Source organism: Schistocerca nitens, chromosome 6 (genome assembly GCF_023898315.1).
Source record: "Schistocerca nitens isolate TAMUIC-IGC-003100 chromosome 6, iqSchNite1.1, whole genome shotgun sequence".
Classification (NCBI taxonomy): domain Eukaryota; kingdom Metazoa; phylum Arthropoda; class Insecta; order Orthoptera; family Acrididae; genus Schistocerca; species Schistocerca nitens.
The window spans coordinates 6,305,675-6,317,913 of record NC_064619.1 but is presented as its reverse complement, the minus strand read 5'-3'; the positions used below and the strand labels follow the sequence as shown (position 1 = coordinate 6,317,913).

General features: G+C 42.9%; 1 protein-coding gene and 1 pseudogene across 1 annotated transcript in view; one reads left to right on the top strand and one right to left on the bottom strand.

Annotated features, from left to right (window-relative positions):
* The window catches only part of LOC126262659 (uncharacterized), an 846,834-nt gene that overhangs the window by 588,672 nt on the left and 245,923 nt on the right, over positions 1–12,239 (top strand). The gene's annotated exons all lie outside the window — the stretch shown is intronic.
* LOC126191887 (5S ribosomal RNA) lies at positions 4,677–4,794 on the bottom strand (annotated as a pseudogene).

The following is a 12,239-nucleotide window of genomic DNA, read 5'->3' as shown; positions in this document are numbered from 1 at the left end:
ACATAATGTATCCAAATTTACAACAAAAACAGTACAATGACAAACGTTAGAAGCTCATTCACTTATATTTAAATCTAGCACAGTTGTGCCTCAGGGACTGCAAACAGAAAGGTCTCTAATTTTCCGTTGTCAGATTTGATTCAACATTCGTCTTCGGTACGTCTGATGGTCTGATTTTCGCCAAGACATCGAGAGGTGGTGATAGTTTTTCCCAATCGTGTAGAGAAAGTTCTGATTCTGTTCAGTGTACACCATGTCTTGATACAAGACGTATTCCTCTGGTTGCTGCAGATCATTCTCGGATCCTTACTGTGCTGAGCTTAAAGCTTAGCTGTCGATAGGACAAATTTTACTACAGTGTTCAAAATGGTTCAAATGGCTCTGAGCACTATGGGACTCAACTGCTGTGGTCATTAGTCCCCTAGAACTTAGAACTACTTAAACCTAACTAACCTAAGGACATCACACACACCCATGCCCGAGGCAGGATTCGAACCTGCGACCGTAGCAGTCGCACGGTTCCGGACTGCGCGCCTAGAACCGCGAGACCACCGCGGCCGGCTACAGTGTTCCAAAGTGAAATTTCAAGATTGTAAGTTTGCTTTCTAACGATGTAACATATTTGGAGAAGTTCGAGGTTATGAGTATCACGAGAACTTACTCCCATAGACGATCATTTGCTTCTTGTCACAGCTTAGTATAATAGAAGGCAGTATTCAGTTCATCTGCAAGGATTCTTGCAGACTGAAATATGAAGCCGAATGTCAAACAAAAGTGAAGGAGGGTTCACACTCAGAGCTCCATAATGAGTGGTTTATTAACAGTATATGATAGCAAATACATTAGAGCCACATAGAATTGGGAATGTAGATTTTGCTTTTAATTACAGTTGATGTAACTAGTTTAATTTGGAATGTAAAACAGTAAATACACTGATTATGTGCGTATCTGCTCGGGAGATACATACAACTGTTCACAATTAGGTGTCTAAGAGGTGGAATAAATCCAATCATTTTAACAACACGTAATAATAAAGAATGTAAAGTTTAGAACACAAATTAATAAATGTGGAAGAAGAAGCCACTGATTGGATAAATAGTGCAACCTCTGGTAGTTCTCAGTGGAGGGGTTTAAAACGTACGTCATAAACCTCAAAAGCTGTAGCGACGAAAGATGTACAATCATAGTCGTTGGAAGCCGTGCGTTGTATTCTGATTATTCATGACTCGATTCCGAGAATGCAAGAATGACAACCAACTTCTTTACATGAGGACGAATCGCGAGAATTACATTTTTCTTTATGATTCTGCCAGTGCCTGCATCAATCATCGATCCGCTACGGTCTTCCAACGTTGCCACCTTCTTTTAGACAACTGCATCATCTGCGAACAGCCTTATGGAATTTCCGATGTTATTCATTACTTCGTTTGTAAATACTGTAAACAGTAATGGTGCTATATGTGACCGTAGGCTTTCCCGGCGTAAACTATTGATGAAGGTTTCTCGGGTAGCGTTACCACCCGGCTGGAGACCCGAGAAACCTTCATCAGTAATGGTGCTGTCACACATCCTTCGGGTACATCAGAAATTACATTTACGTCAGTAGATGTTAATCGATTGAGAGCGACGGGTTGAATTCAATCTGCAGGACGTCCTGAATGCAGTCACAAATGTGTGTTGATACTCGTTAAGCTCTTATTTTATGCAGTAAACGACAGTGCGCAACTGAATCAGATGCCTTCCCGAAGCTAGGAAAATCATTGTTTTATTCACCAAATATACTTGCCGCCAAACAAATAAATGTGGCAAGAAGAGCACCCCTTACCACCGAAAGTAGTTGCTATTTCGAGGCGGCTTGCTTGCCCGCAGCAGCTATAGAGTCATGTCATAGAACAGCACAGAGTTAGGCAACAGATACGGGAAAATGAAGACAACACAGATTAGCGACAATTTACGATAGTTTGTTAATAGAATCTTTTATAGTACTTAACTGTAGCTTCAAGATAGGACGTTCCAATAATTCAATGATCAGTTGTACTGATCTGACTTTAACTCTGGTCTGGATTCAGAATCCAATTAACAACTACCATTCCTTGTACGAGGGGGGGGGGGGGGGGCGGCATCCAACTACAAGTGATGAGAACATTTTTTTCTCGACCAGTTTCAGTTGAAAAAATGCAGATTTTTTGTGAGACATCATCGAATATTACCGCTTCAGCCCCTACAGTTTTATGATGATTCGACAGGTGGCGGCGCTATAAGTAGCCCTCAAAATGGCTTCTGTAACAACGGAGTGCGTTCCAAGCACAGAGCTATCATTGCGTTCCTTTTGGCGGAAAACAAGTACATTGCATATGTTCACAGGTGCTTGCAGAATGTCTCCGGAGATCTAATAATGGACAAAAGTGCGATGGGTAGTTGACCAAGGCGTCTGTTATCATCGGAACAAGGTCGCACAAGCCTGTCCGATCTACGATACTGAAGAAATAACTTCACCATCCTCGTCACGAACTTCTCCTTCTGCATGACAACGCAAGGACACACAAGTCTGCTCAACCGCGAGCAGCTTACAAAATCTCATTGTTCTTCCCCATCCTCCCTACCGTCCGAATGTAGCACCTTCCGACTTCCGTCTGTTTCGCCTAATGAAAGATGCACTCTGCGGGAAGTAATACGTGGATGACGGGGAAATCACTGTTACAGTAAGATGTCGGCACCAACGTCCACCAGTAGAGTGGTACCCTGCGGACATACAGGCCCTCCCAGTAAGGTGGCGTAAGGCCGTCGCATTGAACGGAGATTATGTTGAAAAATAGGGTTTTGTAGCCAAATGAGCGGGAAGTAATATGATTTATTGGAATCCTAAATAAAACTAACCTGCTTTCAGAAGACAAAAAATGTGTTGGATTAGCTGTTGAACTCCCCTCATAGAATGTGTAGTGGGGGCTCCTCCCCACTCGTCTCGTATGGGGTGCCTAAAGGATGCTGCTTTCTCGGATAGCAAGCAAATCACATTAATGGTTTTTATTACAAAAATTGAATTGACAGTACTGAACTTTGATTTACAATGGTGGCGCAACCGATGGGCGACATGTAAATAATCAATGTGTGTCGCCATATACAGTGTCCATGCAAGTAATGGATATGGATCACACGCACTGCTGTCTTAGTGCTCTCCTAAGGACCGTCAACTACTGTCCCATGAGGCTGGCAGAAGCGGCGCTTGCATTCTCTTCGGGTAGAGGCCGCTCCTGCCGTGGTCACGTCCTAGGCAGCCTGCTATTGGCTGGCGTCGTCTCACAGCCCCTTGTGCTCTTGCGTTCTTCATCTTGGTGCCGGTGCTTTCGTTACGCTGAACATCTAGTTTGGCTCTTGTTGGCGGCAGTTGTACATGAGGTCCTGATGCTGCCTTGAGGTGCGGTGCGATCCTGTGTTGATAATGATTTGAGTGGATCCGTGTGTCGGCATATACCGCCATTTAGCGGAGCCTATTTTAGTGAATCTATTTGAGTGACCTATGGCAGAAGCTTAAAATAGGCCTTGTCTTGTTGCGGTCTCTCTCGAGGTTGGCCGCAGCTGCCGGCCGCGGTGGTCTAGCGGTTCTAGGCGCTCAGTCCGGAACCGCGCGACTGCTACGGTCGCAGGTTCGAATCCTGCCTCGGGCATGGATGTGTGTGATGTCCTTAGGTTAGTTAGGTTTAAGTAGTTCTAAGTTCTAGGGGACTGATGACCACAGATGTTAAGTCCCATAGTGCTCAGAGCCATTTGAACCATTTTTTGGCCGCAGCTTATTTGTGCATGAGTTTAGGCAGATCGGTGATCTTATGTTACGGCTTTGTTCCGTGTCTTCTGAAGAACATAGAAATCACATACTCTTTATTCAGATCTACTGATCTGTTAACAGGACGGAAATGGTGTACGCGGAAAATCGTAGCAGCGACGCAACGTGAGACACTTCAGTCACAGCCCAGCTCTGCAGAAGCGAACCGCTGGAGGGCGTCTCGACGCCGCGATATGAGCGGTCGGGAGGAGAGCGAATTAGCGGCCGGAACTGAAGGAAATTGCCCCTGCCGCTTGTCGCTTCCCGCTTCCCGCTCTCCGAGTCCGCAGGCAGATCTGCGTGGCATCGTGAGGTCACACCGAGAGATTCCATGGGACTGGTGTCTGCAAAACGCACAGCTGACTATCAGAACTGCAGCGCCATGAACACGACATGTAACAAACGTCAAATTTGCGTAAAGTGTGTCACAAGGTTGGATATCTAAATGATCAGTATTGCAGCACAACTGAAAAATGTGGATAGGAGCAATGTCATCTGCATGCTGTAGAAACAGAATCATTGCATATTCGTTTTCTCATTCAGAAATCACATTTGATTATTGGTTATTTGTGACATCGTTTGTATAAAAACGAGAGAAGCCCACACATAAGCGAAAGAATTCGATGGTGGCAGGTTCGTGCCTATCGAGCGCACTAGCACTCCGTCTTCAGGCCACAAGTGGCCCATCGGGACCATCCGAACGCCGTGTCATCCTCACTGAGGATACGGACAGGATGAGAGCGTGGTCAGCACACCGCTCTCCCAGTCGTTATGATGGTTTTCTTTGACAGAGCCGCCACTATTCGGTCGAGTAGCTCCTCAATTGGCATCACGAGGCTGAGTGCACCCCGAAAAAAGGCAATAGCACATGGCGGCCCAGACGGTCACCCATCCAAGTGCTGGCCACGCCCGACATCGCTTAACTTCGGTGATGTAACGGGAACCGGTGTATCCACTGTGGCAAGACCGTTGCCTGTGTCCTGTCGAGACTGGGCTTTATCGTTCATTGGAATTGCTGCTTGCGTTGGCTGGGATACTACGACTGTCGTGCGAGCGTGAAATCGATGGCTTCAGGAGAACAGTTCTCAGCGCTATAGAAGATCTCACCGGCCCCCCGTGACTAGCGCCAGAGAGGACAGATGATATGTTCAGTCAGCCGTGCAGGATCGTGCGGCCAAGTCACGCACCTCGCCTCAGGAAATGGGCAAGTGTCCACATCGACAGTGCGCCACGGGGTGTCAGAAAGGCGACCACGGCAGCGGAAAGAGGCGCGCCAACAGTGGTGCACCTAGCGACGACGCTGGACGTGGGAGTGGCACCACGGCGTCTTCTCAGACCAACCACGGTACTGCGAACAGTACCACGATGAGTGTATCCGTGCGTGGAGCCTTCGAGGAGAACGAACATTCGCAGTTTGCATTCGTCATTGTCATTCGGGCTCAGTAAATTGGTTTGATGATATAGTGTGCCATTTAGTACATAGCATGATCACCTCTGGTTCTCATAGCCAGTAATACAGACAGTGAGCACTACGTGTCTGACGCATTAAATGTTGTGGCTGTGCCCTATCTCCGACAAGATAACGCAGGACTGCATATTTTCCGTGCTGTCCTGGAAGCAGTGTGGAAAGTCGTACCCGTCTCTGGCTTCCAAGTTCAGTTCGACCCATTTCCGGCCAGAATAGAGCTGTTGTTGCCAGAGGTGACTGCTTTGTGTAGTAAATTTCGCACCTTACACGTCCCCAAACTATTCACAAATTTAATCAGATATATTTTCTATTATATGGTTGCTAAACCCCATGTGTTGTAAGCTCTCTATAAAAAATTGTCCTTTATGTGAGAAAACTTTCTACTCATGTAACGTGTGCTTTAGGTATCGTACGCAATTGCTGAGTGAAACTGACTGTTGGTTGTCCCAGTGTAGCGCATGTGATCAGTATCGTGAAACAAAACATTAAACTCCATGAAATGCAACATTTGAAATAAAGAAAACGAATCTAATTAAATGCCAACAGAAATTGTGTGCTCAATTAAAACTGTATAAATAAAACTCAGTACCGAAGTATATTATGAATGTTGCATGACGTGAAGTGGAATGTTTAACTTGGAATAGCCACAAAAATAAGTTACTCGGAAGAAAATAACTGTTTGAAATTACCAACACTGTTCACTGAAAATTAATCTGCTTGCTAACATGTCACCTGACCATCCCGACTACACACCGCTCACGAATGCAAGGTGAGGTCTGCACTGAAATAAAAGTGACTTTCCTCTTGCTCAACATGCTGTTTTGTGTCTGGAGTACTGATGTTCTCGAAAGCAAATAAAGATCAACAGGTGCACTAGTTAAAAAAATAAGCAATTAACTATTAATTTTTTTCTTTTTGCTTGTCAGAAATAATCTGTGTCTTCCTGTGGCGTAAAGTGCAATGCACACATTATAAAATGTTCAGAAGTTTGCTGTGAATCATGGAGGTGGAGTTTACTTTGAAGAAGAATCTCTCTTGATAAATTAAACTCTGATTACTGACGAAAAGTACTGTACAACATATGAAGACTCAAATAGTTGCGAAATTCTCACATTACAAAATTTGCAAACATTCAAACCAGTTACATTATTTGTGAGCTAATGATAACGAAGAGATCAAATTAACACTAAACCTGAATGTTGTAAGTAATCTAAGGGACAAAGATCTCCTTCAATTAATAGTTCTGACAAACAAACATTTCATTCTTCGCATGCAATGATTGCCTTGAAAAATTCTTCTAGAAATATTCTACATCAAAAGAAACGGAAACAGTCATGTATGTTTTCGTCTCCATAACAAAGCATTCCAGATAATTTCTTTCAGGTTCACAAGTATCAAACTCCCTCTCTAGAAAATCGACTGCTCGCTACTGTGCCTCAAATAAGAGGTGTTGTAAGTTCCTATGGGACCAAACTGCTGAGGTCATCGGTTCCTAGGCTCACACACTACTTAATCGAACTTCAACTAACTTACGCTAAGGCAACACACACACCAGTGCCGGAGGGAGGACTGGAACTTCCGCCGTGGTGTGTGTGTGTGTGTGTGGGGGGGGGGGGGGGGGGGGAGTCGCGCGAACCGTGGTTCAAATGGCTCTGAGCACTATGGGACTCAACATCTTAGGTCGTAAGTCCCCTAGAACTTAGAACTACTTAAACCTAACTAACCTAAGGACATCACACACACCCATGCCCGAGGCAGGATTCGAACCTGCGACCGTAGCAGTCCCGCGCGAACCGTGGCAAGGCGCCTCAAACCACTTGGCTACCTCGCGCGGTCCCGAATCAGAACGTCCCACTGCTGCACAACTGACTGACTAGCAAGTCAACCACAAATAACATTAAACACAGAATCAAGGATCTTCTTCACTACCCATTCTGTGCGCTCATTCAATTTGGCCTTAGTACGGTAAAGGTAAATTATTTACAATAGCAGAAAACATATGAGAACCTTACGGCGTACATGAGTGAAGTTAACGGCATCGAAAACAACCGTGATGCAGACATACCCTTAAGATACAAATCTGGAATACATGTAGGCAACTGAGTGATTAACGCTATGAAAGATCGGGGCACCAGCAGTGAATCTTAAGATGAGAATGTGCACTTTATCACTGAAGAATATTAAATGGGACCAGGGGGCGACTGCTCCCTCGCATCAAAAACATGATTTTCGTGAACTCTTTAGTGTATTACAAAAAGCCTTGAGAATGAGCAAGCAATTAAACAATGTAATGTTGTTACTTTAATTTGCTATGAAAGCGGTACTGATAGACAACAAAAGGAGGTTAAAAGCTGTGAGCTGTCTGACGAAGTTGCATTACTGCGCAACTGTTTCCTGGTATCCAGTCTAGCTTACCAAATTCCCAACCAGACTAACATTACTTATAATCTTTTAATAGTCATACGACAACCGGTGATATATATAAAAGAGAATTTAAATAAAAAGAAATAAATCAGTTTATATTTGGAAATTTATTTTAACATTGATCATTGAAATTTCGGCATATTAAACTTGAGTCGTAACTAAGCTGGTGCCTTATTTACGACTGTGAAAATGTGAGAGTGTAATCTTACGGAACACATCAAATATGGAGCCGAGATTGGGAGACTGCATACAACACTGCATTAATAAAATAACACACGAAGAACGTTGAAACATATGCAAGAGGAAATTAACCACAACCAACCGATTCAATTTTCACCCAAAGAAGTTACGTTCTGGTATACTAAATTCATACTAACTCTCTGTGAAATCTTCCCGAAAAGAATAGCTGAGGGCTACTTTGATGATTACACCACATGCTACACGTGGTCAACTTGGTTTACACAAAGCGTGTAACTCCACAATAATTTTGATAATTAAAATAAATTAGATCGAAAAGCAATTTACAAAAGAAAAACCTCGAACTGGTTACTATCGTCTTACTATTAACCTGATGGGTCAAACAATTGTATAAGCACGTGGTAGTGGTCTCACAAAGTACACCCCACGTGGGTTGAACATAAAGAAAAGTTGCTATATTGAAAAATATTGTCAAGACGAGACGTTATAATCTCACGCACATTCGCATTTAAGATTGATGATCTTAGTTAGAGTTACTGATCAACACGTGGTTCCACTTTACTCACAAAGTAGTGACAAAGCAGCTACTGGAAGATATTCTGAACTTCACACTCGAAATACACTGCGTTGCAATTTAAGATAACATTAGATATTTTAGAGCTAAACCTGAAATAAAGGTGATTAAATTTTCAGTTAGGCTGAACTTAAGAAATCCATTGTCCTACGGACTTAGCAGACACGCGCTTAGCCGGAGATCTTACCACTTCAGACGCACGCCGCCGACAGACTGACCTGCTGGGCTCCTACCGAGCGTGCTTCACAAATACAGACGGAAGTGACCAGAGAGGCAGCTTCCTATACCAATATGACAAGGGACGGACAGGACCATACTAAGAATAGAAACCTCTTTGCTTCTAGAAAGCGTAGCTACCTGTTCCGACGTTGGTCCTAATGTTCTCTAGCAGACAGGCTTGTTTGCTACGCTCAAGCATGCAACTAGAAATACATTTGCTCATTCATCCTCTCACAGAGAAGGGAAGGGGGATGACAGTATCTTATCATATACAGTATATAAAAGAAAGCGGACGTATGTTCCGTATGCGACTGTGTGACATGAATTACATATAAACTGTGTTTTAAAGTGTAGTAGTGTGACAGATCGTTCTTGTTTATGTGTAAAAGTAACACGTTTCACTGCTCAGTCTCCTCCCAGATAGTCAGAAACACCACAGTAAATTTAGAAGAGGAATTTATGCCGTAAATGACAACAGATTTAAGAAATTAACATGAAAGGAATCCAACAGAGACCTTTCAACAAGACATGAAACGACGAAAATTGCAAACATAGAACAGTAACTATGAGAAGTAGATAAGTGAACTATTGGTTGGTGAAGTTACTTGGAGGGGTTTGGAATTACAGGTAGCTCATGAGCATTACCGAAGTTTGTGAAATTTAACTCAACCTGACTACACTCAATTGCAGTGATTGTTTGTTTGAGCATGAAAACCAAGAAGTCCGTGCTAATGAGAATGCTTTGACGAATGTGTGAAAGGGAAACGGTGACAATTGTGAATTTGTAGTTCGTTATGGTCCTAACATGCCGAAGCTGCAAGTTATGGTCGACACTATTATCAATGTGATATGAGTAAGTCGGTGACACCGTACCTGCCTCCCATCCAGTGCGTCGCTAGAACCTCGCTGATGAGGAGTCTAGCACTGAACCCCACTCTACTAATCGAGTTTTCTGTTCTAATTAAGGGCTAAGCCTATGGAGTACTGATGCGTTCAGTGCCAAGTCCAGAGACCAAGTCCCAAATTTCTAGTCAGTAAAAAACAGATTGCTCACTTATTCCTCTCAATCCTCATAAGGTTACAGTTGTCCGCCAATAGCGTAATTGTTTCCTTGTAACAAAAACTCCCGCCAGAAGGGGCGAAACGTAAAAAACCATTAATTTCTATTTTCTCCCCACTTTTGCTAAAAACTTCTCCCTGACGTCGCATCAATTTCGCCATCAATCGGTGCCCTCTCAAGCTTCAACTAGTCTCGCGTTACAGGCTGTGAGAAAAGCTAAAATCTATGTTAGAAGCTTTCTATGAACTTTGCGGTATCTTCTGAACCTGTAATATGTCAGAGCTGTTTTCCATGCGTTTTGGACAGCCGGGAGATATTTATCACCTGAATGTACTTTTCTTGGCACAGCACAGGCGCCCACCTCCTGCCAGGCACAGTTCTGTCTGCTGGAATGAATGCTTTTGGCTCTGACTTCCAAAATGGATACGTACAATAAACTGCACAATACACAAGGTGCCAATATGACGCTAGCCGAGGTGACTTCCCCGATACAAAGCAAGTGTAGCTTCCACCTGTCGATCCCTCCACTGCCGGCCGGAGTGGCCGTGCGGTTCTAGCGGTTCTAGGCGCTAAAGTCTGGAGCCGAGCGACCGCTGCGGTCGCAGGTTCGAATCCTGCCTGGGGCATGTATGTGTGTGATGTCCCTAGGTTAGTTAGGTTTAAGTAGTTCTAAGTTCTAGGAGACCGATGACCTCAGAAGATAAGTCGCATAGTGCTCAGAGCCATTTTATTTGATCCCTCCACTAGAAGTTCTGCGAAGAACATGTTCCCTTTGTTCTCAGGGGTTTGATTTTAGCGTGCAACTCTTGTGACTTCGCGTCCCGTATCCTCAGTGCTAAAGCTCACCGAGTAAGGCAATTGAAATAGCCAGCACCAGGCTAAATTAAAGCATGTTAAATGGAAGAGATGAAATCAGCAAAAACAATCCCCGTAACCGTATTATCCATATCAAAATAAATGTATATCATCACACCCAGCTGAACTCACGTACGGTCGAGTTATCTATCGAATATGAATCAAAAGAGAAGAGCCAAATGGCTTTTCGCTGTAGACGCACAATAAGTCCAGTTTCGCTATTTGCTCTCCTCTCTGGTGGCCATCAGCGCAGTACTTGCGCAAGACGGTGAAGCAGTGGTAGTGCAACAACTTGGCAGTAGCACACTGTGTACCACTAAGTAAAGGGAAAAGCAGGAAGCGAAACGAAGAAAGCCTTGGAAAGAACTAATACACGTCACGTTTGTGTACTGTACAAGAGTGTTTATAAACTGGCTGAAAATAATTATATTTTTAAACAATGTTTGCCTTTGGACCAAAGAGACAAGTTAAATCTGTTTAACGTTTTCAGCAAATTCTCTCCAACGTTATTAAGCTTCTTGGTGAGAATGTTATGTGAAGACACAGTTGACTGCTTTCTCCAAACTTTTATAAAGTCGTGGCAATCTTACTAGATTACACGCAGTTTCCGTAATTTAGTGGCAAGCCACAAAAGAAAAATGGATAGATCTCGTTAAACCACAAGGCATTTGACACATGCCTGTTTATCTTATTATTATTTTATTTTTCTGGCTCAGTTGCGCTGACGGTTTGGGCTGTTGGTAATCCATTACCTGCATTAAAAATACATTATTAGTCAAAATGATAAATCAAAATATTATAGTCATTTTTTATCACACAAAAAACACACACACACGCACACAAAATGAAAATACCAAACCACACATGCAACACAAACAAAAGACGAATAATAAGCACATAGGTACAGTTGGCAACACTACACACCGAGGAGACAGCACAAAATGTAAAGTGCAAGAGATGTAAGCGATGTGTTGAATCAAATGTGTGTGGAGGAAATCCGGAAATCGGCCAGCTGGAGCATGGAGACTAAGGAACAAATCTCCAGGACCACACACATGGGCTGACAGCGATGGAAATAGTAAGGAAACGTATTGTGACTACCACGTAATACCTTTATTGTGTGTATAAGGAGAAACTTGTATTACAGGCGACTGAAGATGCTTCACAAATAAAAGAAGCCGAACACGTATTCCAATAAATAAACTGCCTTCAGTTAGTTGAACAGACGGAACATACCTCCTCCAAATATTACGGTACGTAAACAGTTTTTTCGTAGCGTTAAAAGTATATCACTATTCAAAACGTAAAATTTAAATATTAAACCAAGTATACAGTTTTCTACTCCTCTGTATATTCAGATCACAAAAATTCCTTACAATTATTGTAATATACTAGAGTTTTAACCTAGAACAGATTGAGGAAGACTTTAAAAGAAATAATTCTAGAGATTTCTACAAAACTTTTAGAAAACAGCTAACCAAATACCAATCCCCAAATTTATGTTTTAAAGATGAAGAGATCAAGCTAGGTTTGACAAACAAGACTAATTGTGAAATATTAGCAAAATATTTCGAGAATCTACTAAATTGTGAACCCCCCAAAGATAAAATGAGTTTTGAAA